General features: G+C 50.6%; 1 protein-coding gene across 2 annotated transcripts in view; it reads right to left on the reverse strand.

Moving 5' to 3' along the window:
- The window catches only part of GALNT14 (polypeptide N-acetylgalactosaminyltransferase 14), a 196,843-nt gene that overhangs the window by 72,767 nt on the left and 98,852 nt on the right, over positions 1-25,224 (reverse strand). The gene's annotated exons all lie outside the window — the stretch shown is intronic.

Raw genomic sequence — 25,224 nt, forward strand, 5'->3', positions numbered from 1 at the left:
CTGTCACCGTGCCCTCGGCCATAGGAAGAGCTGGGATGTAGGCGATCCACCTGTAATAGTGTGCTCCCCACCGGATGGACGCCTGTGTGTTCCCTTCTTCCTCCAACCCAGGAATCTGTGATTATTTTTTTTTAAGATTATTTATTTATTTGAGAGAGAAAGAGCATGCAGAGGGGGTGGGGCAGAGGGAGAGAGAGAGAATCTCGAGCTGACTCCGTACTGAGTGCGGAGCCCGATGCGGGGCTCCAACCCTGAGATCATGACCTGAGCCAAAATCAAGAGTCGGACACAACCGACTGAACCACGCAGGCATCCCTAAATCTGTGATTATTTTTAAGAAGCATCAATTCGGGAACAAGTCATATCCTCACTGTACGTGGAGACAGCGCTTTCGAATGTATAAGGTAGCTTCTGTATTCATGATCTTGTTTCCTCTTCCCCAGACTCTCTGTGCTGAGCTGGGAAGACAAGCTCTCACCCAAGTTCTGGGCTTGTCTGCACAGGTGGGACAGTGGCCGAGCGCAAAGCAGAGCTCAGGCTCCCGGGCCATCCGGTGCCTTTGCACAGCAGAGAAGGCGAGGGTATTTATATAGGGAGGGCATGGCTCGTGCCCAGAGCCAGGCTGCCTCCTCTGCCCCGCCCACGCCAGCTCAGCAGCCAGGCAGAGGCTCTCCGCACAGCCGGCCGGAGCTGTGGGCTTCAGAGTCTCCGCATGCTGGATGCTTCCTTCGATGGCCCCTGCCCAGCAGATGCGGGCACTTTCACCCCTAGGGGAGAGCCACTCCCCTTTGATGAACTTTCAGCTTCATCAAAGCAAAAAGAACTCGGTATCTCTGGGAAAAACCTATTGACTAGGCTCTGCCCTAGAATGTGAGGGCCGGGGCCCTGGGGCTAGCAACGTCTCCAAGGATGAGATGCTCACTCATGTGTTACTGAGCCCTAGTCACTGTGCAAATATGAAAAGCTGTCCGGACACCGCCCCTCCTGCTGCTGACCAGGATACCCTCCTGGACGTGCGGAGCCTGACAGGAAGGCCCAGGGCAGGCCCCGCAGATGGCAGGATGGGTGTTCCACCCACAGAGGGCTCCAAGGAGTGGTTCGCCAGTGTGTACATTTATCTCACGCACCACTCGATCTTATCTGGTAATTGATCTGCCTCTCTCTCTCTCTCTCTCTCTGTTATCTCCTTTTGAAACAGCATTCTCTTGCTAATAGCACAAAATGAAGCTTTGGAAACCAGCGATTTTTATCCAATAATTGATTTTATGAACGTCCAGGGATACTGCTGCTACGCAGGGGGTGGGGTGTGAGACCCCTCCCCCAGCCTGTGCTGTGCAATGTCACAGGCTGACAGCCGTCACTCGTGCTTGGAACATCACCACAGGGTGACCCTGACATCATGGGGCCTTGTACCATCTCCCACTGGCTCGTTCCCAATTAGATTCATTACAATTCTCTCAGTCAGTGGTGAGCTCCTACAATGCTCTGTGCTATGGAGGGGAGATGCAGAGATGGAAGGTCCTAGCCCTCGAGGGGGTTGCAAGGTTGCAGAGAGACATGCATGAGGACACCTAGAACACCTATACCAGAGGAGTGAGGGAAATGGGGAGGGCTGCCTGGAAGAGGTGTCAAGTCAGTTTGTGCTTGAAAGATGAGCAGGGAGTTTGCTTTGCTTAGGAGGAAATGGGAAGGGAAATACATGTGTAGTGAAAACCCAGATAAAAGGCAGGAAGACCTGGAGGAGGGAGAATCTGTTCAGGATGCCGCTAGCTCAGGAACGGGGCGGCCAGAGTGTGGGCTGCAAAGGGTGTGTGAGTGAAAGAGAACTCTGGAACACAGCTGGGTCTGTATGAAGCAGGTCAGGTGGAAGGGTCTCTGGCCGCACGTGCAGGACGAAGTGGAGGGAAGAGACTGCCGCAAGGAGCCCAGGTGGGAGGGGAGCTCAGGAATCGAACCTGGTGGGAAGGGAGGCCTGAATGGGGGTGGTGCTGGGGCACTGATGGAAGGTTCCATGCATCAGCTGGAGAAGCAGATGGAGGGGCAGGCCCTGGCGACGGGCTGGAGAAAGGGCAGGTAAAGGCCTCTTGGCCTCATCCCTTACTCTCTATTCACACCAGACCAGGCCCAGGGCCAAGAGGGCATAAGGCTGGGTTGTTTGCTCGGCCTGGCAATCACCACCCTACGGGCAGCAAAGCATCCCTGGCAGAATCTGCCTCCTTGGGGACGGGGCCATGGGAACTCAGCTGGGATTCTGAACCCCAGAAAGCCCAGAGCCTGAGTAACAGCCTGGCTGGTGAGAAAAACTGAACAATCAGTCAAAGCCTCCTTGGAGGGGACCACTCCCTCCAATGGTCACGTGCACAGAGCGGGTTCACACTTTGCTGCACTGAGATCCACTGGGGGGAACCCCCTGTCCTAGGAGCTTGGTTTTCCTACAACAATATCTGGATGTATTAAATAATGGTGACGTTGTGTTTAAAATACAAATGCTACCATCTGAATAACAATTGCTATTTTACAAGGCGGCTCGCACATATTGCCACAGAATGCACACACAACCCATCTGTACAGGGAGGAATCGGCAGAGAGGAGAGCTGGCTGGCTTGCCCAAGCTTGATGGCTAGAAAGTGAAGGGGCTGCTGAGCAAATCCTTCCCGGAACCTCCCAACGCCTCTGTCTTACCACGGAAACCAGGAAACCAATCGGGGGCATGTCCTCTGCTGAGAGCGAGTGGACAGAGGAGCGAGGTGGGGGCCATGCCCAAGGGAAGGACCAGCCACTCTTTCCCTGCTGGTCCCCAGATTAAAGTGGCTGTGGCCCTCCCAGGATTTCTGAAGGGCCCCAGACTCCCCTAAATACTTCCAGTACTAATCTGTGGAGTTGGCTTCCAAGCTCTTCAATTCATGAGGCCCCATATTCAGGCTCTGAGAGCCCAGAGGGCAGCACATGGTCCCCATGCTTTGGATTCCTTGCTTCCTGGCTCCTGTGACCATCGGGGCAGGGCCTGAACACGCACGTGCAGCTTCGCAGACTTTCCCATTCTGGGAAGTGATGATACTGCTCTCCCGGAAGAGAACACACACCCAGGAACCCACACAACGTCCCACCCCAGGCCTCGGCCCCCTCCTGTGTGCCCGCCCCCCCACGGCCCCCAGGCAAGGTCTCACTTGACTCCCTGACCAGAATTTACTCAATCTAGAGTGCGTGCGTTTCCAACCATAAGCACGACGCCAAGCACAGAAAACCAAGACAATCTTTTCAACAGAATATATTTGATTACATCTGCCAAAGTCCAGCTTAAATAATGGGGCACCAAAAATGAATGCTCGGAAGCACATCTGAGCGGCTTTGTTTCTTTCCTCCCGCCCTGCTTTCAGGTGACACCCCGAGTCCCCTTTCCTCCGATCTTCCCTGGCCTGTTCCTCTCATTTCTCTTTCACACTGACTATTGGGCTCTAATGCTATTAGAGCTCATTATGGGGCTCTCTATGATTTTAGTGTGTTTGTCTCCCTCTCTTCTTTCCCCAGCTACTAGTTCTCTCATTGCCCTAAGTCTCTTCTTCCCCCCCCGCCCCCATTAGAATGAGAAAGTCTCTATCCCTTGAAGAAAGTTCTTTCTTACCCTGAACTGTGCTGATCCTTAATAACACTTCTCAAACCTACCCTATGATAAAAGAACACTTTGTGAGTACCTACCACGTGTCATAAACATTTACATCTAATCCTCACAATCACAGATGCCAAGTTTGCCATTCCCATTTTACAACTGGGGAAACCAAGGCAGAGAGAGAGATCAGGTGACTTGCCCAATGTCACACAGGTAGTAGGCACTCCAGCCAGGGTTTGAACCCATGGAGCCTGGCTCCACTCCCATGCTTCCGACCATGAGATGACACTGCCTTCCCAGAGCCTCCCTGCCATTTCCTTGAGCCATCTTCAAGGACTATCTATGTGTTTCCCATCATTTTTCTCAGCCAGCTTTTTTTTCTGCATAGGGATCTCCCTCCTCAGAGGATCTCTGTGTCCCCTTCACCATCACCCCACCGGTCCATCACTCTCCTTCCTGGGTACCCAGTCTCCCCCCAGCCAGGGCAGGAAGGGTACAACTCTGCAGGCAGATTTCTTTAGGAAAGTTGGAAGATGCCAGGCTAACACACAGGAGGTTAGAATCATAAACAATGATAGAACTTATTATTTAAGGATGACAGAATTCATCTATCCATTCAATGTCTGACACTCCAGCATAACATTCCAGTGTCCAATGGACATCCCTCCTGGGTCCAGCCAGGGACACAGAGGTCCCAAGGAGCCCACTCCAAGCTTCAAAGGCCTGCAACTTCTAGAAGTTTCCTTCTCATATTAAACCAGAATCTGTCTCCTGTCAGAAGCAAATGTAAATCCTATTTGGAGAAAAGCATCTCCAATCTAGATCCTCAGGATTTCCACAAAGCTCACTGAAAGGTGAAATCACAATAAAAAAAAAAAAAGGTCAGGGGCACCTGGGTGGCTCAGTGTGTTGGGCGTCCAACTCTTGGTTTCGGCTCAGGTCTGATCTCAGGGTCCTGATCTCAGGGTTGTGAGATTGAGCCCCACACTGGGCTCCATACCCAGCACGAGTCTGCTTGTGTTTCTCTCTCCCTCTCCCTCTGCCCCTCCCCACTGCACACTCTCTCTCTAAAATAAGTGAAACAAAAATAAATCTTTTTTTAAAAAACGATCAGAGAAGGAATCTCTCACTAAGTGAGAGTTAGTGGAAACTATAAACAACAGATTTAGATCTTCCAAAGATTTCAGATGCAGGAATTACAGACACAAAAGAAAGCATAACTGGAGATAAAACAGTTAAAATATGAAATAAAAAATTAGCAAAGAACAAAAGTTCACTGAAAAAGAATTGAGCATCACTTTTAGAAATGAAAAAGTATAATAATGATTGATGGTCAATATCAAACAGGCCAAACAGAAGAGTTTACTCTTATCTACAAAGCTTTTTCACCAGAATGCTGCATTTGTATTATCCCTGTGAGGTAGGCAAGCCAGTTGTGTTGTTCCCATTTCACAGGTGAGAAAACTGAGGGTCAAGGAAACAAAGGAGCCTGCTTAAGACCACAGAGATAGTGAGTCCACTACTGAGACTCTAACCCAGGCCTTCTGGCTTCAAAGCTCGAATTGCTTCAACATCACCAGGAGCTTCATTCATCCAGGACCACTTTTTTTTACCCCCTTGCTGGATAGTCATAAACATGTAGAAGTATCTGTTCACCCCAGTATTATTCTAACATCCATCCAGCTGGGGATGGGCCTTATTTTTCCAAGGGCCAGTCCAGACAGTGAAGAGGACAGCACAATCTCTATGTAAGTCCTGCCCAGAGTGAACGAGTTGGGAAAAGAATGACCCTGGGAATGGACTCTTTACCCCCCCATGGCGTGTAAGACAAACTCCAACAAAGAAGGAAGGGCCGGCCAGCCCTTCCCTTGCTCACCTGGGCTCATGGCAAAGAAAAGAGCTGGAAAATCCTTTTCCCTCATCCAGGGACAGCACATCAATTACGGATTATTAGATAAGATCTTCATTTTAATATTTCCACCATGTATTATCACCTCTTCCTCTCGCTGGAATTCTGTCTTGGGAGTTATTTAACTGATGTGCAGAAATCTAAATTTAATTTATTATGATCTAACTCACTTTAGAAGCCAAATTACCCTGCACTGGAGAAGGATCAAGTCAATATCCCACTTGGCTTTCTATTTATCTTCTGTGGGGTTTTCTCTCCTTCTCTTCAGTATTCATTTTATCTCGGGTGCTGGTAATAAATTTAAATTTTCCTCAGAATTAGGCAATTGCTCCTTTAATGCTGGGGTTTAATGGTTAGTATTAATTTTATCAAAGTCACTCCTTAAAGAATTTGGAGGATGGAATGGGCATATAATGGAGGGGGGAAAAGGCTATTTCCTGGACCAAATGAGGTAGCATGTAATCAGCAGGGATGAGTTTACTCTTCTAGTCTAGCTCCTTCCATTTCTTCTCTACTTTCCTTTCACCTGCCGCCCCCGCCCTTAAGCCAGGCGCCTACCAAATGGGTCTGGTGGGAGCTGTTTGCTATGGTTTCTCTGTGCCCCCGGAAATTTTGTCAGCCCAGACGCCATGCCTAGAACCCTTTCTAGGGTTCTCCAGTTAGCGTCACTGAGGCTCTGACAGCAAGAGCCACCACCGCCCAGCTCTCTCCTCCCTGCCACTGCCCCAACATACACACCCCACCTGTATCCCAACTGCACACCACACGCCAATATGGCTCTGGGGGAGGCTTCAAGCTTTCTGGAAGAGGAGAAGTTCTGATAATTATTATAATTGCCTAAAAACTCCAACTGTGAAATATAATATGATTAATGGAATGGACAGCAGCCCACGTTCGTTTCTGGGAGAGAAAAAACAAACAAACTCACACAATGTGGACCTTCTACGGAGATTAATTTGCTTACCAATTAGCATGAGAGGGAGGTACCTAGGAAGTTTAAGTCTGCGTGAGTGGGAAGAGGGTCTGGCTCCCCCACAGGTGCCAGGGTGCGTGAGCAATACCGATGTGTCTGCTCTCTTCCTACCCAAAGTCCTATAAATTCCACCACCAAAGAAAGACTAAACCCAGAGCTCCTGTATGTGGACAGGCATCTCAAATAGCTTGCAGCTTGCTTAAAGAATCCCTCCCAATTGCTGGTGGGCATGAGGACTGAGTGAGAGCTGGCCCTACCCACAGCATTCATCTCTGCATCCTCTTCTTTGTGTTCAAAGACTAGAGCAGAAGCCTCGTCCCTTCTGGGTCTAGAATCCAGAGAGCAAGAGATCAGGAGGGGAGGGAGACAGGTACTCCCACAGGGCTCAGGAGAAAGAGGATTTGGTGGACCGCACAGTGACACAGACAGATGGGTTTGCCCCCAACCAGGAGGCTGATGCTGGAAGAGAAAATGCACCAAGAGATGGAATCGTGCCCAGGAGAGACTGAGCAGAGAATCTGGACTTAGGACGAGCAGAGCCGGAAGTGGGCTTGGGAAGGGAAGCCTCTAGCTGGACAGAACAAGAAAAGCAACACTCTGTCTCTGGCGTGGATAGTAAGTCATCTTGGGTGCATGGTCACCTCATCAGCCTGAGGGCGAGCCTGCAAGGGGGACGCTTCAGCCATCTTTCAACATGGCCACAGTGGCCTCCCACAGGACTGAGACGGGGCCTCAAGGTCAGGGCTTCGCCCCATGGGAAGCAAGTTCTAGAAAGAAAGAATAGAGCACTAAAAACAAGCTTTGCATTTTTCAGTGACAGAAGCAATCTCTCCCCCAAAGTCAGACTCCTCTCCCCCTCCCTTGCCCTAACAGGGCTGAGAAATATCTCCAAGCATCCTCAGAAAGCTCTTTTGCCTCAAGGAACAGCTATGGAGCCAAGCAATTGTCAAGGGGCCCTACTGAACCAAGGTAATCAAGCAGGGGTCACAAATGAACAAGTCTTCAGGGTCACTGAGAACAGAAATGCCAGTGTAATACCTGTACGTACCGCACAAAACCTACCTACTTAACACTCTTTAAATCTCCCCTTTGGGTGAGATTTGGCCTGAAGGCCACCAAATTGTGGGGTAGTAATGGGATAAAAGGAGAAAGTTGAAGAAAGATAAAGAAGGGAAGGGTGACCAGAAGGGAACAGTGCTGGCACCACAGGTTACGCTTCGGTGACTTCTTTTCTCCTTTAAGGGGCCCCTTGTACATTTCAACCTGATTTCACCAGACAGAACTGCAGCCGCCAGAGTGTTTGTGTGTGGGAAAGTGGAGGTGGGCAGAGAAGGGGGAGCGCTGCACCAGGGATGATCCTATAATCCTTCTCCGCCGTTCCTTTGATGTCACGAAGAGATCGCAAGTCAGGAAAAGCTGGGTCCGGAGCCTGGCTCAGCTCCACACGTCCTTTCAACTGCTTGCGGTCAGTTTCTCCCTCCAGCCTGAGGGTAGGACTAATCTTTGCCCCACACAACTTTACAGGCCCAGAGTAGATCTCAGAAATGAGATATGGCCTGAAAAATTGCTTGGCAAAACATAATGCGTATGTAACATATTATCATTGTCAACATTGCTCCGGTTACTATTATTTCTTTGGGGGACTGAATGCTAATGGAAAGAAAAAGCAATTTATAGTCAGCCAATTTATGTTTAGCTTCGTCCTTCCTTGTGACAGAAATGGGGTCTCTGACAGCATCCACAGGCGACCGGCTGTATGCATCACCAGGCTGTCCGCTGGGATGAAAGCACTAGGTCATTACCAACGCCGATATGTCCTGGGACTCGGCAGGGTGGGTCTACCCAAAAGTCCCATCTCAAACATGGGTTTGAGCTCAGGGCTATGCAAATGATAAGACAGAAAACTATTTTAAGAAGTGTAATAGCTAAGGGTTCCCTTTAGCTTAGAAGGGTTATAAACGGAGCTTTGCAGGACCTCTGAGTTAACCCCCTTTTTACAGGTGTGGAAGTGGGAACTGGGGCCACCACAGAACAATGTGGGCGATTCTGGGGAGAGACCTGGGGAATCTCGGGCATAAGGTCAGAAGCCTGAGTCTGCTTGACACCCCAGGTCTCCCATCGGGCCAAGGAACCTGGTCACCAGGGCTCTCTGCTCAACTGCGGGCCCATTTCCTCCACTGGACACATCAGCCCCAGAGAGTCTTCTCCAGGCCTCCTGGGACTTGGCTTCTGAGGGCTGGAATGGCCAGTCCTATAGCTATACTCCCAAGGAATGTGTTTAGAAAGGTTTGCAGCTTCCCCAAATCTCCTTCTAGGTTCTGCCCAGGCAAAGGTGACCTTGGAGAAATCAAGATGGAGATGGCTATGGGAAGCCAGGGAAAAGGGCTGACTTGAGAAGGGGATCAATTCTCACACCGGATGCAGCTCAGAAGACCCACAGCTGATAGTCTGTAATGTTTACCGTGCACCAGGCTCTGTCCTAAAATCATCGCACTCAGGACAAACCCGAAGCAGGTGCTATTACGAACCCTAGGTTACTAAAGGGGAAACTGAGGTTTGAGAGTCTAAAGGGACTTGGCCAAGTAAGTGGAGATGCTGGGATGAAGCCCACACAGGCAGGCTCTGTTGGGTCCTTAAGTGGGACGTGCGATGGCAGGGGGCGCTGGCGGAGTGGCTGCCAACCTGGCACCTGCCTGGAGAGGGACAAGGGGGGAGGTGGGAAGAGGGATCGCATCCTATCAGTCCTACACTTTCTGCCAGGTTAGCCTGGAAACACCTCTCCTAATCACGCTAAACTGGATTCTGGCTAGAAAAGGAGTGTCAGGCTCAAGTATCCCCTAAGCCCTGTCATTCATTCCCCAAAGGTGACATTAGCAAGAAGCCTCAAGCTCTCGGCTAAGGAGAATTTGTTCCCTTCTCTCGCATTCCTCCTATGTGCGGGCTAGATTTCCCCAGATCCTGTGCGCAGCGAGGGCCCAGAGCTTAGTGCATTTTCTATCTGCTCTGTAAATAAGGTGACATGCAGATACCCTCTAGCTCCCTCAAAACTAGGTCAGCTGCTGAATATGTAGGTGTGGGACTGGAGTGAATGACTTTGAAATGACTTTAGCTGGCAGGACCCCATGGGGGGCCGCTGGCTGGCTTTTATGAAAGGGGCTCTTTTTATGTCAAAAGCAGACCCAGAGTACCCACACAGCTTGCCTGCTGAATCTGGGTGAGGGTGGGAGGCCTGCCTCAGCCAAGGGCAAATTGAGGGATGCAGGCAACACAGCAAGTGAGAATTGCAATGGGCTGAAAAACAGAGAACCTCCCGAGCCTGTCCTAAATCCTGGCCATCTTTACGACACAGTGGGAACGTGGTCCAAGCCATGTCACGGGAACTATAAAAAGGGGGTTTAGGATGCACTTGCTTGTAAATAAGACCCCCATTTCCCTCGCTTAGGAAGCACCAATAATTGCTTCCCCAGATGGCATGCTTGTCACCAACCATTCTTGTCCATTCATCAGAGTGCCTGGGGCCTGATCCCTTCTGCAGGTGAGCCCTGAACTGTGAGGGGGTGGAAAGTGCCAGAGCGCTATTTAAAACCCCTCCTACACGCTAACTCAACTTCTTTTAATCCACCGTGGCCTCCTCTTCGCTTTTTCAGAATTAGGCATCCTCTCGCTTTAATCACATCCGGGACTCTATGGGAAACCAGATTTGCAATTCAGATACATTGGAAGAGATTAATTACTTGCCAGGGCTGTTTTGGTTTATGTTTTACTTTATAAGAGCACTCATTCACTTTATTTTATAAGAGCACTCATATATAACATTCCTCTAAGTAATCCATTTTCTTCATGCATTAAAATTAGATTCTGGTGACAAAGAAAATTCAGTATCTGAAATTTCCCAGAGCACTCTTCTGGGAAATGAAGTTAAAACCCTCAAGGCTCTCTTGGCCTGGGCCTCTCTGCCCGGCCCACCGACGTCTCCTCCTAGACTCACGGCAGCAGGGATCCAGAGGCCTCAGGCCCACAGCCCCTGAGCAGGACACTCCTCTTCTGTTGGGTTATGCTGTGAGTGTGACCACCACCTGTCTAGCTCCAGCTCTGCTCCCCAAGATGGGGAAGGGGAGGGGAGGTCCAAGCCAAGGCACGAAGCCACCTTTCAGATTTTTCAACACTATCTTCTCTCTTCAACTTCCCAAGGGCCGGCATCTCTCTGAGGGTCCTTCCAGCGGGACCCTCGCTCCGCCTGGGTGTGGCTTCCTCTGGTCTCATTCGCTGAGTGGCTCAGCGCTGGGCTCCCCTGGCCTGGCTGCCTTCGGCCCCATCGCAGAGCTTCTCCCAACACATTAGACATCAGGGCCTTCCAGGCAGCAAAGACAGCAGACTGTATCTTCCGGTGTGCCTCCGAAAGCCAGGCTGGGCAAAGCGGCAGTCGAGTGGGGGTGGCGGGAGGGCGCAGTGTGTAGAGAAAGTAGGTCATTAGTGGTAAAGACTGCAATTTTCAAGGGGTTGTTAATGCTTTGTTTATATGGATTTCTCCAAATGTGACATTTTAATGGCATCATAATTGTGTGATTACAGTGCAGTCGACACTGCTCGGGGGAGGAAAGGCGACAGGGACTCCGGCAACCTGCTGGGGGAGGTGGCTCCCTGCATGGGACTGGCTCAGTCCTGCTCAGGCCAGGACGCCTGGCAAGCATGAGATGTGGCTCCCCAGAGGGCCCTCTGCTGCACAGGGCCATGAGTTTCCAGCAAACTCGCACCCAGCCTAGCCCCTTGGGCAGAATCAATGCCTGGGGCTGCAGGAGGGAGAGGAGGGTAGTTCCACACGCCCCCACACCCCCACCGAGGCCCACCCATAAGAGCTGCACTTGTTCCTTCGCTCTGTGCATGTGCACGTTCATTCATTCACTATTTCTTGAGTTCTGTCACCTGAGGGAAAGGGCCAATAGCTATTCAGAAATAAGAGACAAAATTCAGTAAGAAGGAGAGAGCAGCAAGGAAAGAGATCCACAGTGACAGGGTCTCCTTGCTGAGCTCCGCCTCTGTACTAAACAAAGGCCGACCTGACATGCCCGCTTGGGCATCTCACCCCAAGTAGGTTCCAAATGGAAAGCTCCATCTTCCCGTCCCAACTGGCCCCTCCTCCTGTCCTTCCCGCAGGAAGGAATGGCACCATTATCCATGCAGGGGCTCAAAGAGGAATCTGACAGTCTTTCTTTCTGATGCTTGTTTCTCTCTCACCTTTGCCTTCAGCCTGATCACCTGAACTGCCCCTCCCCCATATCTAACCCATCACCACGTCCTAAAATGGGTCTCCATCCATTCCCCTGCCCTCCCCTACCTCTACAGCCATGCCCAACCACCAATGACTGCAAGAAGCCCCAACTCTGCACTTCTACTCAGGGCCCCAACCATCCATTTTACAGAGTCACCTTTTTAAAATCACACCCGATCCTCTCTCTCTCCCATGCTAGCTCCAAACCTCTCCAGTGGCTCCCTCAGCACTCGGAGTACTGTCCCCAGTCTGCCGTTACCCACCCACCCCCCCAGGCCCTGCCAAGTCTCCAGCCTCATCCCACCCTCCCTTCCCCTTTGGTTATTCTACTCCAGCCACACTGGCCTCTTCAGCTTCTAAAACAAGCCAGCTATTTCCCATCTGTTCTGGGCTGAGTTGTCTCTCCCCGCCAAAGATTCATCTGTTGAGGTCTCCAGGACCTCAGAATATGACCATATCTGGAGATCACACCTTTAAAGACATAACGAGGGTTAAATGAGGTCATCTGGGGGGCCCTAATTCATGTGACTATTTGGAGCTAGGGCCTTCAAAGAGGTGATTATGTTAAAATAACCATCAGAGTGGAGCCCTGATCCCCCATTATTGGTGTCCCTATAAAAAGAGGTAGAGATACCAGGGGAGTCCTCACACAGAAAAAAGGCCATGTGAGGACACAGAGGGAAGATGGCAAGCCAAGGAGGGAGGCCTCAAGGGAAAATGTCACCGCCAGCACTTTGATCTTGGACCCCAGGCCTCCAGAACTTCAAGAAGAGTAATTTCTGTGGTTTAAGCCTACCCACCCACCCACCCCCACCCCCCCAGGGTGTGGTATTTTGCCACAGCAGCCCTAGCAAACAGGCCTCCATGCCTGTTGGGCTCTCTGCCTGGAATAGTCTTCATCGGACCCACTCCTACTCATCCATCAGCCTCAAACAAAGTGCTGCCTCTTTAAAGAGGCCTTCTCTGGACCTCAGACTGAATCAGTCTGGACTCTCCTAGACCCTTGTACCTCTCCTTCAAGGCATCTGGATGCCCCAGCCTGCACCAGCTAACTCTAAGTATCTCTCTCCTGTCTGCCCCTCTGACCAGGCCATCGCAGTCCTGAGAGCAGGAACCGTGTCTTCTCACTCACCACCGGTATCACCTGCACAGTTCCCAGCACATGGGAGATCCTCAAATATTTGTTGAATAAATGACTCTGTGGACACGAATTATCTCATTAAGAGCCCCAGGATTTGGATACCACAATTCCCATGTCATATAGAAGCAGAGGTTAGAGGAGAAGAAGGAGATACGCCCAAGGGCAGCCAGCAAGGAGGGAGCAGGACTGGCTGGGGAATCAGGGCCATCTGCCTACAAAGGACTTGTCACGGCCCCATCTGTCCAGAGGAGGGAAGGCAGCAAGGGCTGGGCTTGTCAGAACGTTTTGGGAAGCACACAAGTCCTGGCTTGGGACTGCAGGGATGGGCCAGGCTGACAGGAGTCTAATACAGAAGGGGCGAGTGGGGGTTGGGAAGAGTAGATGCCCAACAGGCCTGGCTTTGCCATCTCTCTCCTCCAGTTTCTATCTCTGTGACCTTGGGCAAGTGATTAAACCTCCCCTGGCAACGGAGAGCATCACAGAGGCCTACTCTGTGAAACCATGATGCTGGTTTATGAATGGAATGGAACTCCGTAAGTAAAATATTGAGCACGGTGCTGTGCGTACACCAAGCATTCAATAAATAGCAACTACATGTTTATGTGTTAGTAAAGTGAAGAAGACACTGTGAATGCTGGCCAGAAAACCCTGGCTTCTATATCATTCTCCGCCACCACACCTGGTGTCCTTGGGCAAATCACTTCTGCTCTCTGGGTCTCTGGTTAGTTCCCCAGCCATCAGGTGCAGGGGTGAGAGAGAGAAAGTATTCTTAATTATTCTGACCAGACACGGCCCCCTTTTCCAAGTGATGGAAGCCATGGGTCTTCTCCCCAGAGAAACATCTTTGTATACACAGGTGCAAATTTCTGCTCACAGTATCCAAGATCCTGTGCTACCCTGGAGCCCCAGGAGGCACCTGGCTGTCAGGTCCAACATGGAGGAGTGGGTACCTCCCTGAAAAGATGGGTTCACATGGGCAAACCTGAGAGATCAGTGATGCCCTCCTTCCTCCCTTCCCGGCTACCCTTTAGGGGGTGGAAGCCAGTTCCCCGGCTCTGCCAAATTCTGCCCATGTCATACTGAGCACAGTCATGAGGCATGCTGTGCAGAGGGACCCCATCATTGGTCCCTGCTCTCTGCTGTAAGAAGACAATGACTTTCAGATACATTATCCAGATGTGCAGCCCCAGCCCCGGCTGCCATCTGGGCAGCCTTAGAAAACATCTCCAGAGGTCCACGAGGAAACAGCCCTGGGAGAGAAAGTGGGGTGTCTTTCAGCTGTTGCCCAGAAGCTGAGGGTTGTGAAATGGAGCGAGGATAAGAAGGGTGGGGATGTCAGCCAGTTTCAGGAACTTTTCTACTCCTTGGTGCCTCAGCTCCGAGTACAAAATATCTTTGCAGAGCTGTCCAAAAGATATGCTCGGGGGACTGAAGTCTTTAGATCTGCCATTTAATTTTTCACAGTGCTGCTGGAGTGAATCTTCTAAAATATAGTTGGGTCCCATCTCTCACCATGGGTTGCAAGCCCTTTGTTCGACTTCCGGCCTCATCTGGCTCGATCCTGGTCCCCATACACTGGTATCCTTACTGGCAATTTTAATCTTAAACGGCCACCACCTGTGTTCGAAGGAAGTTGAGAGAACCTGACCCCAGCAATCTAAAAATGTCCCGCCCCGTGTCACGGCACTTTAATTACCTGCTTACTGGGTCTTCCCGCCCCAAGCTGCACATGCTGTAGAGGGACGAGCGTGGGTTTTCCCTGTGGATTCTGGCATCTGGCAGAGGAGGGGTGCCCTAATGAAGATGGCTCACAGCCCCAGACCAGCTCTGTGACTCCACCCTCCCCTGGCCAACACACTCAGGCTGCAGGAAGTAGAACACAGAGCTCCCGGCCCTCAAACTATGCCTTACAGAGGGAAGTGAATGGGCTCGGACATGCTAGGAAAGCAGTCAAGAAATGCCCTGCCCTAAATCAGGGTCAGGAGGTCAAGCAAGATGAAGATCAATGGCATGGCCATGATGTAGTCATGTTGCTGGGGAGGAGAAAACAAAACAAAGAAAGGGAGCATAGCATGAATAAAATAATAATAACCCCCACACACACACACACCAGAAACCCCAGTGTGAAAGAAAACATGACCTAAGGAACAGAAATTACCCAAACATGCTTCATGTTCTAGAACAACCTAAGGACACGAATTCACTAAGAGCTAAAAGATTAGATGATAAAACGAAGAAGTGACACAAAGGGTTATGATTACAGTTGAGAACCACAACACGCTTTTTCAAAGCGAATAAATAAATGCAGAAATTCCAAGAAGCAGAGCAGACACAGCAGAGAATCTAATTAATTATATCGATGAAAGGGTCCCAGTTCTGGTCTGCCACCTGCTAGCACTGGGTCCCCGGGTGAGTCTCTGTGACGGCACAGGAGAAAGGCTTCCATTATTAAAGCGACCGGGGGAGAGAAAAGCCATGTAGAAACAGCAAAGGTGAGCTGACATCAGAAAGCTGGGGAACATGAAGCAGAGACATGGGTGGAACACACACAAGGTACTCGTCTTTTTCTTAAACGACACTCCTGAAATGAATCAAGCCCAAACACGCACAAGAAAAGAACACGCCACACAGTTCCACGAAACACCGATACAGGCCAGCGGGCACAAAGGCATGTCCCGGCTTAGGTACTGAACTCGGAAAATCAAGACAGAAGTCAGCAAGCATCCAGGCGGACCTAACAAAAGGGAGAATGCCGGCTGACCTCAGACTTGCTCACCATCAGAGGACAATGGACATATGCTGGACAGATGCCACAGAGGCTAACTGCACGTGTGACCTGAGAGCATCTTACCCTGGTAGGGTGTTGTTCGGGTGTGAAGGCAAGAGGCTGACATTCTGGCCATCAGAGAGCTCAGGGATGATAGCACACGTGAGCCCATTTTGAAGAATCTGCTAGATGGTAACTTCTGGCCAATGAAGAGATGGTTCAACATGAAAAGGGAATGAAGGATAAGAACCAGTAGAACATTCAGTCTATTTAATTATGAAAACAAACCCAAACTGCTGTGGGAGTGGTTATTAAAGTTACTATTTATGTGATCTGGAGTAAGCTACTTAACCTACTTGAGCCTCAGTTTCCCTCACCTGAAAAGCGGGAGAGTCATGCCCATCTCACAGGGTTTAAGGATTAAATGAAAACACCATCTGCGAAAAGCAGTGACTTGCACGTAACAATTCACTAAGAGGTGAAGGTAACCAAAGATGAGGATAAAAACTGGAATGGAAGTAGGCACCCCAACTCCCCCCACCAGGAAAAAGCAAGAGGAGGACCCACTGTTCTGGTCTAGAGAGCTCAGGGGATGCTCTCACGAAGGTCCCTATCCCAATGCTGCAAGTCAGAGCAGGGAGAAGCCTTCCCCACAGAGGGGTGTGGGGCCCCCAGTTTCCAACCAGGACAACAGCAGCCCCCTTTCATCAGGACAGAGGTCGAGAAGCTCAAGACTGAATGGGAAGACTTCACCTCCCACGAGGAGCTGGGTGACAGGGAGCAGCCACCTCCTGAGGGTCTAGAGGGAATCTCCATCTGACCAGTCCTGAGGAATGGAGAGCCATGGGGAACATGGTGCGCACAGGTGGGGAAGCCGAATTCTAGACATGGCACTGGGTCCTCCAGACCCACCTGCTCCTCTTCATGGATCGGGGTCTATTTCCTCATCAGGGAAATATGGGAATGGGGTCACTGGTCTCCCACGTTCTCTGGATCTACCACATGCCTATAGAGTGCAGATTTCTGAGCTGCCTGCATCCCTAGCATGAAGTCTTTGGGCCACAAATAATTCAACAAGCAAATGAAGGGAAGAGGGAGACCAGCAAGGGAAACAGGAGATTGAGCGTAAATTAGCAGATGAGGGGGTGAGAAAAGGGACTCAGGAAGCAAAGGCTCTGCAGAGGTGTCAGGGCACTCCCTGCCAGTGAAAGCAGAGAGGTAGCTGCCTCCCCCTGCATGGGGCACCCCAAATTCCTCTCTCAACAGGAGCATTGCAGAAAGAAGTCAACACCACCTTCTGAAAAGGGTCCATAAAAACTGCATCCATCTATCTTAAAATAGGGGGGCTAAAGTTTGAGAACAAACAGGATTTTTGCACAGTTTCAAAGCACATTCCTCCAAGACTTTCACTAACTACAAAGGGAACATAGGATGATTTTAAATGGAGAAACATGGCGGGCATCACCTTAGCCAAGCGATCAAGGTGAACACCACAGTAATAAGACACCGGTATCACGTATCCCCTGAAATGATGCGCTCAGGAAGGCTCAGCATCACCTCCATAGCCTTCTTGCCAAAAGTACAGAAGCTCAATCTAATCAGGAGAAAACATCAGACAAACCCAATTGAGAGACATTGTACCGAATAACCGACTAGTACTCTTCAAAGCATCAAGGTCAAGGAAGACAAGGAAAGACAGAGAAACTGTCACACATGGAAAGAGACTAAGGGGACATAACAACTGAATGCAACGTGGGATCTGGAATCAGATCCCAGAAAAGACAAAGTGCATTAGTGGGAACACTGGTGAAGTTTTAGACTGGAGTTTCGTTAATAGCAGGGCTGTGTCTAGAGTCAAAGCTAAAGATTTGAGGCAGCTCACAGGAAGTCTGACCTCTCAGCCGGAGTTCCCCATAACATGGTCTCTGACCAAGGGACCCATTTCACGTCAAAGAGGGGGAAAGCAGTACGTACAAGACTACAGATCCACTGGTCCTAAAATATACCATGCCATCCAGAATCTGCCAGCCCATTGGGAGTGTCACCGAGACACCAGCATGGAGATGATACCCCGAGAGGACAGGACACCATCCCTCAGGGAGTTGCCAGGCACTGGCGGCCAGGATATGGGGCTTTATAGTCAGTGGGTGAGATTTACGGGCCTGGGTACCAAGGAGTAAAGGTGGGAGTGGACAGATTCACCACTCCCACACTCTGGGAGTTTGTGGTTTTTTCTTAGGGTCTAGAACCCCTGCGTCCCAGAGAGGGGACACGTCTACCTCTTGGTCCCACCTAATGAGACACAGTCCCTTTAGACTTAAAGCTATGGCTACCACCTCTTTAGTTTTGACTCTTCTTACCAGAAGATCAGCAGGCCCAGAAGACAGCTCCCAGAGAAGGATGACTGGGGTGAGGTGAGGAGCTGGGGCCACTGTGTAATGGGGGCGGGAGGCATAGGCTTCGCATTCAGGTGACTCCCTGGAGCACCTCTTGGCTCAGCCATGATGGGTAATAAGCAGGTACTGCAAGCCCCGACTGCCAGAGGCACAGAAACCAGGGCCTCGGGAATGAGAGTCTGGGTCACCTTGCCAGGCAGGCCACCTAGCCCGGCCCCCCGGGCAGGTAGACTGGGGGGAATCCAGGATGGCTGGTGGGGAGGGAGACATGAGGATTAGGTCCAGCCCCTCCCTCGTAGGTTTCCCTAGAAACTACCCAACCCGAATCCCAGAGATGCTTGGATGGCATATGGATTGTACTGGATGGAGTGGTGGACTGTGGTGGGGGCCACGGGGGCCCCTTGCAGGCCCCATTCACCGTATCTGTACCCCCATCCTCCAGCGGCTGAGGGCGCTGGCTGCCGACTCCCTCAGGGAACTGCGCCCCCACCAAGCGGGACCTGCCTCTCCTGGAGCTTCCATCCCTGGCTCCATGGAGAAGAGAGTGCCCAGGTGGAGCAGACTTTGCTCCGGGCTCCCCATGGGACCAGGCCCGAGCTCGTGTCCAAGGCCCCAGCCTTGCACATCAAGGGCAATTACCCTTCCGCGGCCCTACCACCTTGCCTCACACCTGTGCTCCTGGGAGAGCTCTGGGTTACATCACTTTTACAAGGCTCTGCAGTGTGGATCCTGACCCAAGACACAAGGTAATACCTGTCCCGTTTAGAATCGTGCCTGGCATGCAGTAACTGCTCAGTGGATGTCAGCCATCAGCACCGCAAGGTGCCAGGCTCCGCGCTAGGTGCACTATGCTCATTATTCCCTGACCCCTCCTACCAGCCCTGCAACGGGAGTAACTCCATGACCATTTCCCGGATAAGCAAAGGCCTCCCAGCTAACTATGGCAGACTCTTCATTTGCACCCCAGTCTCTCTGGCCCCATGGTCATCCTGCTAATGGCACTTCTGTCTCACATATCCCTTTGGCCTCCACATTTTCAGGAAGTCCCTACGACTCTAAGCTCCCCCATCCCCATGCCCTGAGCCCTGGGAACTCAAGAGCTGGAACTTCCTCTCCCGTGGCCTACAGGGCCTGCTCGGAGTCACAGTGGACCCTCAGCAGCCCCCACCTTCCATCCCCACCCACCACAAAAGCATTTCCAATGGGCCCAGCAATACGAATTCTCTGGACTCCATCACAGCCTTAACGACATGTGAAGTCACTGCAAGTAATGCGCATAACACACTAACCATTTTTACAAGTATTTGAATTTCCTGCTGAGAAAACACAAGATTTTTATTTCTACCTGCAGGGGACCCAGGTTCTGGATGAAGCAAAGGTTTCAAGACTGGAATCTTCTGCCTCAGGAGCGAACCAGAGGTAAGCGAGAGGGAAGCAGGACCAGTAACCCGTTCACGGCACCTGGCCTGGGGGCCCATTCTGCAGGGAGAGGGTCCTGTTTAGTCTCTGCCCCGGTGAGCCTGCAGTCACGGAGGACCCCCACCCCTTGGGAAGACGCAGAGGGCCCGGCCCCCCTCACCTGGCAATAGGCTGGTGCTACTGGGCTGAGCGGGTGATGGAATGGTTGAGAAAGAGGGTACTTGATGAAATTAAAAAGCAACCAATTTAAAAGAGATTAAGGAGGGAAAAGGGGATTTAATGATCAGCTTTTGCCACTGTGAACTAGCTGAACCCACTGGCACGGAGACTAATGGTTTAATATGTTGTTAAACAAGGGTGAGCCGTCTGCCTGAGTAATAAGGGCATCCGTAGTTGACAGCGACAAGGGTGAGGTGGCCCTGGGCCTCGGGGGCGGCACGGCTCTGGGCCCGCACCAGCCGGGGGTGGGGGGCAGCAGCCTTGGGAGCAGGGATGGGGCAGGGAGGCCTCCAGCTCCAGCTCTGCCGGCCGAGGGCCCCCTGTCCCCGGCACCAGAGAGTGCCGGCTCCGAAGACCTCGGGAGGAATAACGGCCACATATCCTTCACTCTTGCTAGAGTCCGCAGGGCTGGGAACCTGGCATGAACGACATCTGCAAGACCGAGGGCCTTGGGGACGGACGGAGGGGAGGAGAGGTGGAAGCTTCCATGCCTCCCTACAGCTGAAGCTCTAGGTCAACACAAAACAGCACAGTCTTAATTCAGAATGGGACTCAGGCTGAGAATATGTTGGCCCCGGAGCTTATTTTGAGTGGGTTTTGCTTTCATTTTCATCGGTAAACTGCCCTTCCTCCAGGACCAGCAGTGCTCGGGGTCTGACACCTAACACACGTCACCAGCTCCCAATGCTGTAGTCATTTGCGAGGACCCAGGGTCACTCGTCATTCACTCATTTAATGACCACTCACAGGGACTCTGTCTGCACCCTGCAGGGCCTGGGCTAGGCAGGAGGCTGCGGGGTTCCCCCCCTGACCACACAGCCCAGTCCCGAGTCGGGAGCCTGCCTTCAACAACGACACGTCATGACAGTCAAGACCGGGCAGGTCCAGGGTTTCTCGCCAAGGTTAGGTAGATATTGCTCCCTGTCCAGAGGCCCGCACCCCAGCCTGGAGCCCAGACCGTCCTGACAATGGCAGCTTGGGGCAGAGGCAAGAGTGCTAGAGTCCTAGTCCCATCTCTGCACCTGCTTCCTGTGGGACTCCAAATACTGAGCTTGCAGTCTCCATTCCCCACTCCGTAAAACGGAAAGCGCGATACCTGACCCGCCTAGGTCATGGAGTCATCAGGGGAGTGAAGCAAAGGGATGTATGTCAAAGTGCCTCGACAACCTAGCAGCATCACACATGTACCAGAGACTCAGTACAGAGCCAGACTGGAGCTGGCGGGGGAGAGGTGCTCGGGCAGTCCCCCCGATAAACAGCATCTCTGCAGAACGGACGAGTGAAGCGGCCAGGGATTTGGGAACACACGTGCCAGAGGGATGTGTTTTGCTACTATAACCCAGCAAAGCAGTGTGGGATCACTTCCCGGCACATGAAAATAGACTCAGTCTACAGACCTGTACGTTTTAATTGTGTTCATTAAAAGGGGATTGAACTGAAAGTGAAAGCTGATCTTTCTGTAACTGTTCTATCTAAAACCTCGCTACTGGTGTTAATACCTCCAGGTGGGTCAACAATGCTGCAGGGAACAGAGAGGTTTGGAAAGAAGCAGGGGACCTCCAGCAGCCCCTGCGCTCCCTGCCTTGGAGACCATCCGAACACTCCTCTGGGGAGCACAAAGCTGGAGGTTGGACAATTCCTACCTGTGCCTGGATTTCCAGGTAGCCTCGGCATCATATAAGGACGGTCTCATCTACAGATGCCAGGCAGTGGCCCCTGTTGAATTCTCTACTCCTCAACAGTTGTGCTGGCTCTGAGACTGGCCCTCTGGAAATGCGCTTCTGCCCCCAATGGGGAGGGGAAGTGTGCTGCCAGCGGGATCAGCCTGCATTCTCCGTCTTGTCCTTCTCTGCCTCTTGGCTCCCAAACATCATGCAGCTTATAGTGATCATCTGGGACAAGGCAACCCCACCTGCTGATCCAGAATTTATCTGGCTCATCCCCGCTCTGGGTGAGCCAGTCTCTGCTGCTCTAAGGAGCTCATAGTGTGCAGGAGAAACAGGCTTTCCAGCAGCCTGAGCATTTCTGAAAAGCCAATTACATGCTTATTACTTCTCTCCAGGAATGAAACCCACGTCCCACATGGCCATCCCCTTCCCCAGCACACACTCGCTTATCTCAGCCACACGGTCCCTCCAGCCAGCCACTGCTGTCAGAAATGTATAGCTGGGCTCTTAATCACCTGCCAAGGGGCCTGGAGGGAAGGCAGGAGCGTGAATGCCCATCCCGGAGCCAAAAGAGATTCACTCAAAAGCTGGAAAAGCACCCGGGCATGGCACAGATGAGCTGGTTTGCAGGCAAGGGAGGGATCCTCTGGGAGTCACGTGAAGCGGTGGTCACAAAAGGACATCAAGGTGAGGGGCAGCTTTGGAGGCGGTCTGAGGTCCTCCCTCTCAGACCTGTGGACCAGATCCAGCCTGCCACCTGCTCTGACAAATAAAGTTTTATGGAGACACGGCCACATCTACTCGTTAGCACACTGTCCAGGGCTTTCTTGCTACAACAGCAGAGCTGAGACCATATGGCCTGCAAAGCCTGAAATATTTACTATCAGGCCCTTTAGAGAAAAAGCCTGCCAACCCCTGGTGTAGTCAGAAAGGCACCAGAGCCTGAGCCTAGAAGTGGAAGACTCAAGATAAAACATGTACTCTGTCCTGCCCTTGCTGTGTGCACCTGGGAGCTGTCTTCACTTCTCTGCAGATCAGTAGCTGATTTTCTCATCTATCAAATGGGGCTATAATATCTACTTTACAGGGTTGTTGCCATAATTAGTAAAAATTGGACAAGCTGTGTGTCCAGTGATGGCCTCAAAGGCAGGTGCATGGACAAGTAAGTAGGTGTTCTTCCTCTGTGGTTCTGAAATAAACTTTTGCATCCTATTCTTCATGGCTGGACTTTTCAGAGACCCAGCATGTGTTTTTGCAAATATGTGTATAAATGCGAGGTGTGGGTCAGAAAGGGTAGGAAAGGAGAGATGAAGGGAAAGCCATTCTTTGTCACTGACTTGAGTTGACCAAAAGAAATACTGATAAAGCAGGTGAATCAAAGCCTGCTTTCTTTTTTAATGTGGATGCTGCCAGACCCAAAATATGGCCACTGAGCCCCCTAGGGGCCCCCTCAGCGGTGGGGGGATGGGATGCTGGGCCCCAGCCCTGTCGTACTACCTGGCTTGGGGTCAGTTTCCCCTTGGGCTGAAAATTATGGATCTTGACCACATACTCAGCTTGCAGTCTGCCCCCAACTCCGGTTCTCAAATGAGGTCACTTTTTAGCAACATCCCACCTTCCTGAAAGTCGGAATACATGGGCCTTCAGTTGCCATGTAACACTTGTACATGATTTCACCTAACCAATGAGTCCTGAGGGACTAAGGAAGTACTGAGTGTTCCCAAGACTGGTGGAACACAATGCCTGCTCAAGGCGCTTCTGGCCTCCTCGGGGCAGACTGGGAACAAGCGGGGCCAGGTAAGCAAGGATCTTTAAGGATCTTTAGGATCTAAGCAGAGAAGAAATTACGGTGCTCCTCCTCATAGATAACTCTAAATAAAAACATGACACATCGACACCCAAGGCTTACAAGTACACTGAAATGATCAGAGGTTCTCTGTAGCTTTTCTGATGTCGAAGTAAGTTCATGGGAGCTGACCTCTTCTGCTCGCACCGCCCACCCCCCACCCCCACCCCCCCGCCCCAGCCACCGGCAGCCCTGCTATTCAGCCATCCACGTACCGGAGAAGTCAACACTGATGCTAAGTGCTCTAGAGAGCCCCAGCAAAGGGCACAGACGGTCAAGAGGGACCACTTCTGGAAGGGGACTTGAGGATGCTCTGGCAGGGGCACATTTGCATCAGGCCTTGAAGAACAGGAACATTTCAACAGATTGAGATGTGGGAGACAGTTTTCTAGTTAAGGGTCTGGCCAAAGTATGGTGGGGGAAAAAAGACATCTTTGAAGGAACAGTAAAATTCTAAATATTGCCTGGAAAATGTCCTGGTGGCTGAAAAATAATGCTAGTGAGAGGTAGAGTATGGGAGGCCTTCACCACCAATTGTATTACTTAGGAGATATCTCCTCCCCTTCTTGGCTCCTCAAGGAATTCTTTCCTTCTTTCCTTGTCCTCTCTGTCTTACATCATCACATTTCCCCTCTTTGCTGGATCATTCGCATCCATCAGCACACAGCCCTAGAACAATATTTCCCACCTTTCAAAACCCTCCTTTGCCATCAACAAAACAAAAGGCAACCTACGGAATGGGAAAAGATATTTGCAAATGATATATCCAATAAGGGGTTAATATCCAAAGTATGTAATGAACTTCTACAAATCAACACCAAAAAAACAACAACAACAACAACAACAAAAAACAAATAATCTGGTGAAAAATGGGCAGGGGCCTGAATAGACATTTTTCCAAAGAAGACATACCAATGGCCAAAGAAACATGGAAAGATGCTCAACATCACTCATCATCAGGGAAATGCAAATCAAAACCACAAGGAGATATCACCTCACACCTGTCAGAATGACCAGTATCAAAAAGACAAGAAATAACATATGTTGGTGAGGATGCGGAGTAAAGGGAACCCTCGTGCACTGTTGGTGGGAACATAAATTGGTGCAGCCATTGTAGAAAACAGTATGGAGGTTCCTCAAAAAATTAAAAATAGAAATTCCATATGATCTAGTAATTGCACTACTGGATGTTTACCCAAAGAAAATGAAAATACTAATTTGAAAAGGTCTATGCACCCCCATGTTTATTGCAGCATATTTACAATAGTCAAGATATCAAAGAAACCCAAGTGTTCATCATAGATGAATGGATAAAGAAGATGTGGTGGAATGGAATGGAATATTACTCAGCCATTAAAAAAAATGAGATCTTGCTGACAACATGGAGGGACCCAGAGGGTATAATGCTAAGTGAAATAAGTCAGACAAAGAAAGACAAATACATATGATTTCACTTCTATGTGGAATCTAAAAAACAAAAATGAAAAAATAGACTCATAAATACAGAGAACAAACTGGTGGTTGCCAGAGGGGAGGTGGGTGGGGGGGATGGACGAAATAGGTGAAGGGGATTAAGAGGTATAAATTCCCAGTTACAAAATAAGTCACAGAGAGATGAAAAAGTACAGCATAGGAAATACAGTCAATACTATAATAATATGTTGGCTGGTGACAGATGGTAGTTACACTTACCATGGTGAACATTATATAATGTATAGAACTGTTGAACTGCCATGTTGTACACCTGAAATTAATAAATGTTGTATGTCAACTATACTTAAGTGATAAAATTATTTTAAAAAACCCTCCTTCGACCCCAGATCCCTCTCCAACAAACACCACCTTTCTTGGCTTGCCTTTAAAGAAAGAGTCCTGCTTTCACTGTCTCTTCCTCTTCTCTGCTGAGCCCCAGCCCATCAGCCTCTCTCCCCATGCCTCCGTCGAAATGGCCTTTATGTAGGCCATCCATGATTTATGAATGATCCTTATGGAGGTCCTCCATGATTTATGA

This window comes from Neomonachus schauinslandi, chromosome 10 (assembly GCF_002201575.2).
Source record: "Neomonachus schauinslandi chromosome 10, ASM220157v2, whole genome shotgun sequence".
NCBI classification, from domain to species: Eukaryota; Metazoa; Chordata; class Mammalia; order Carnivora; family Phocidae; genus Neomonachus; species Neomonachus schauinslandi.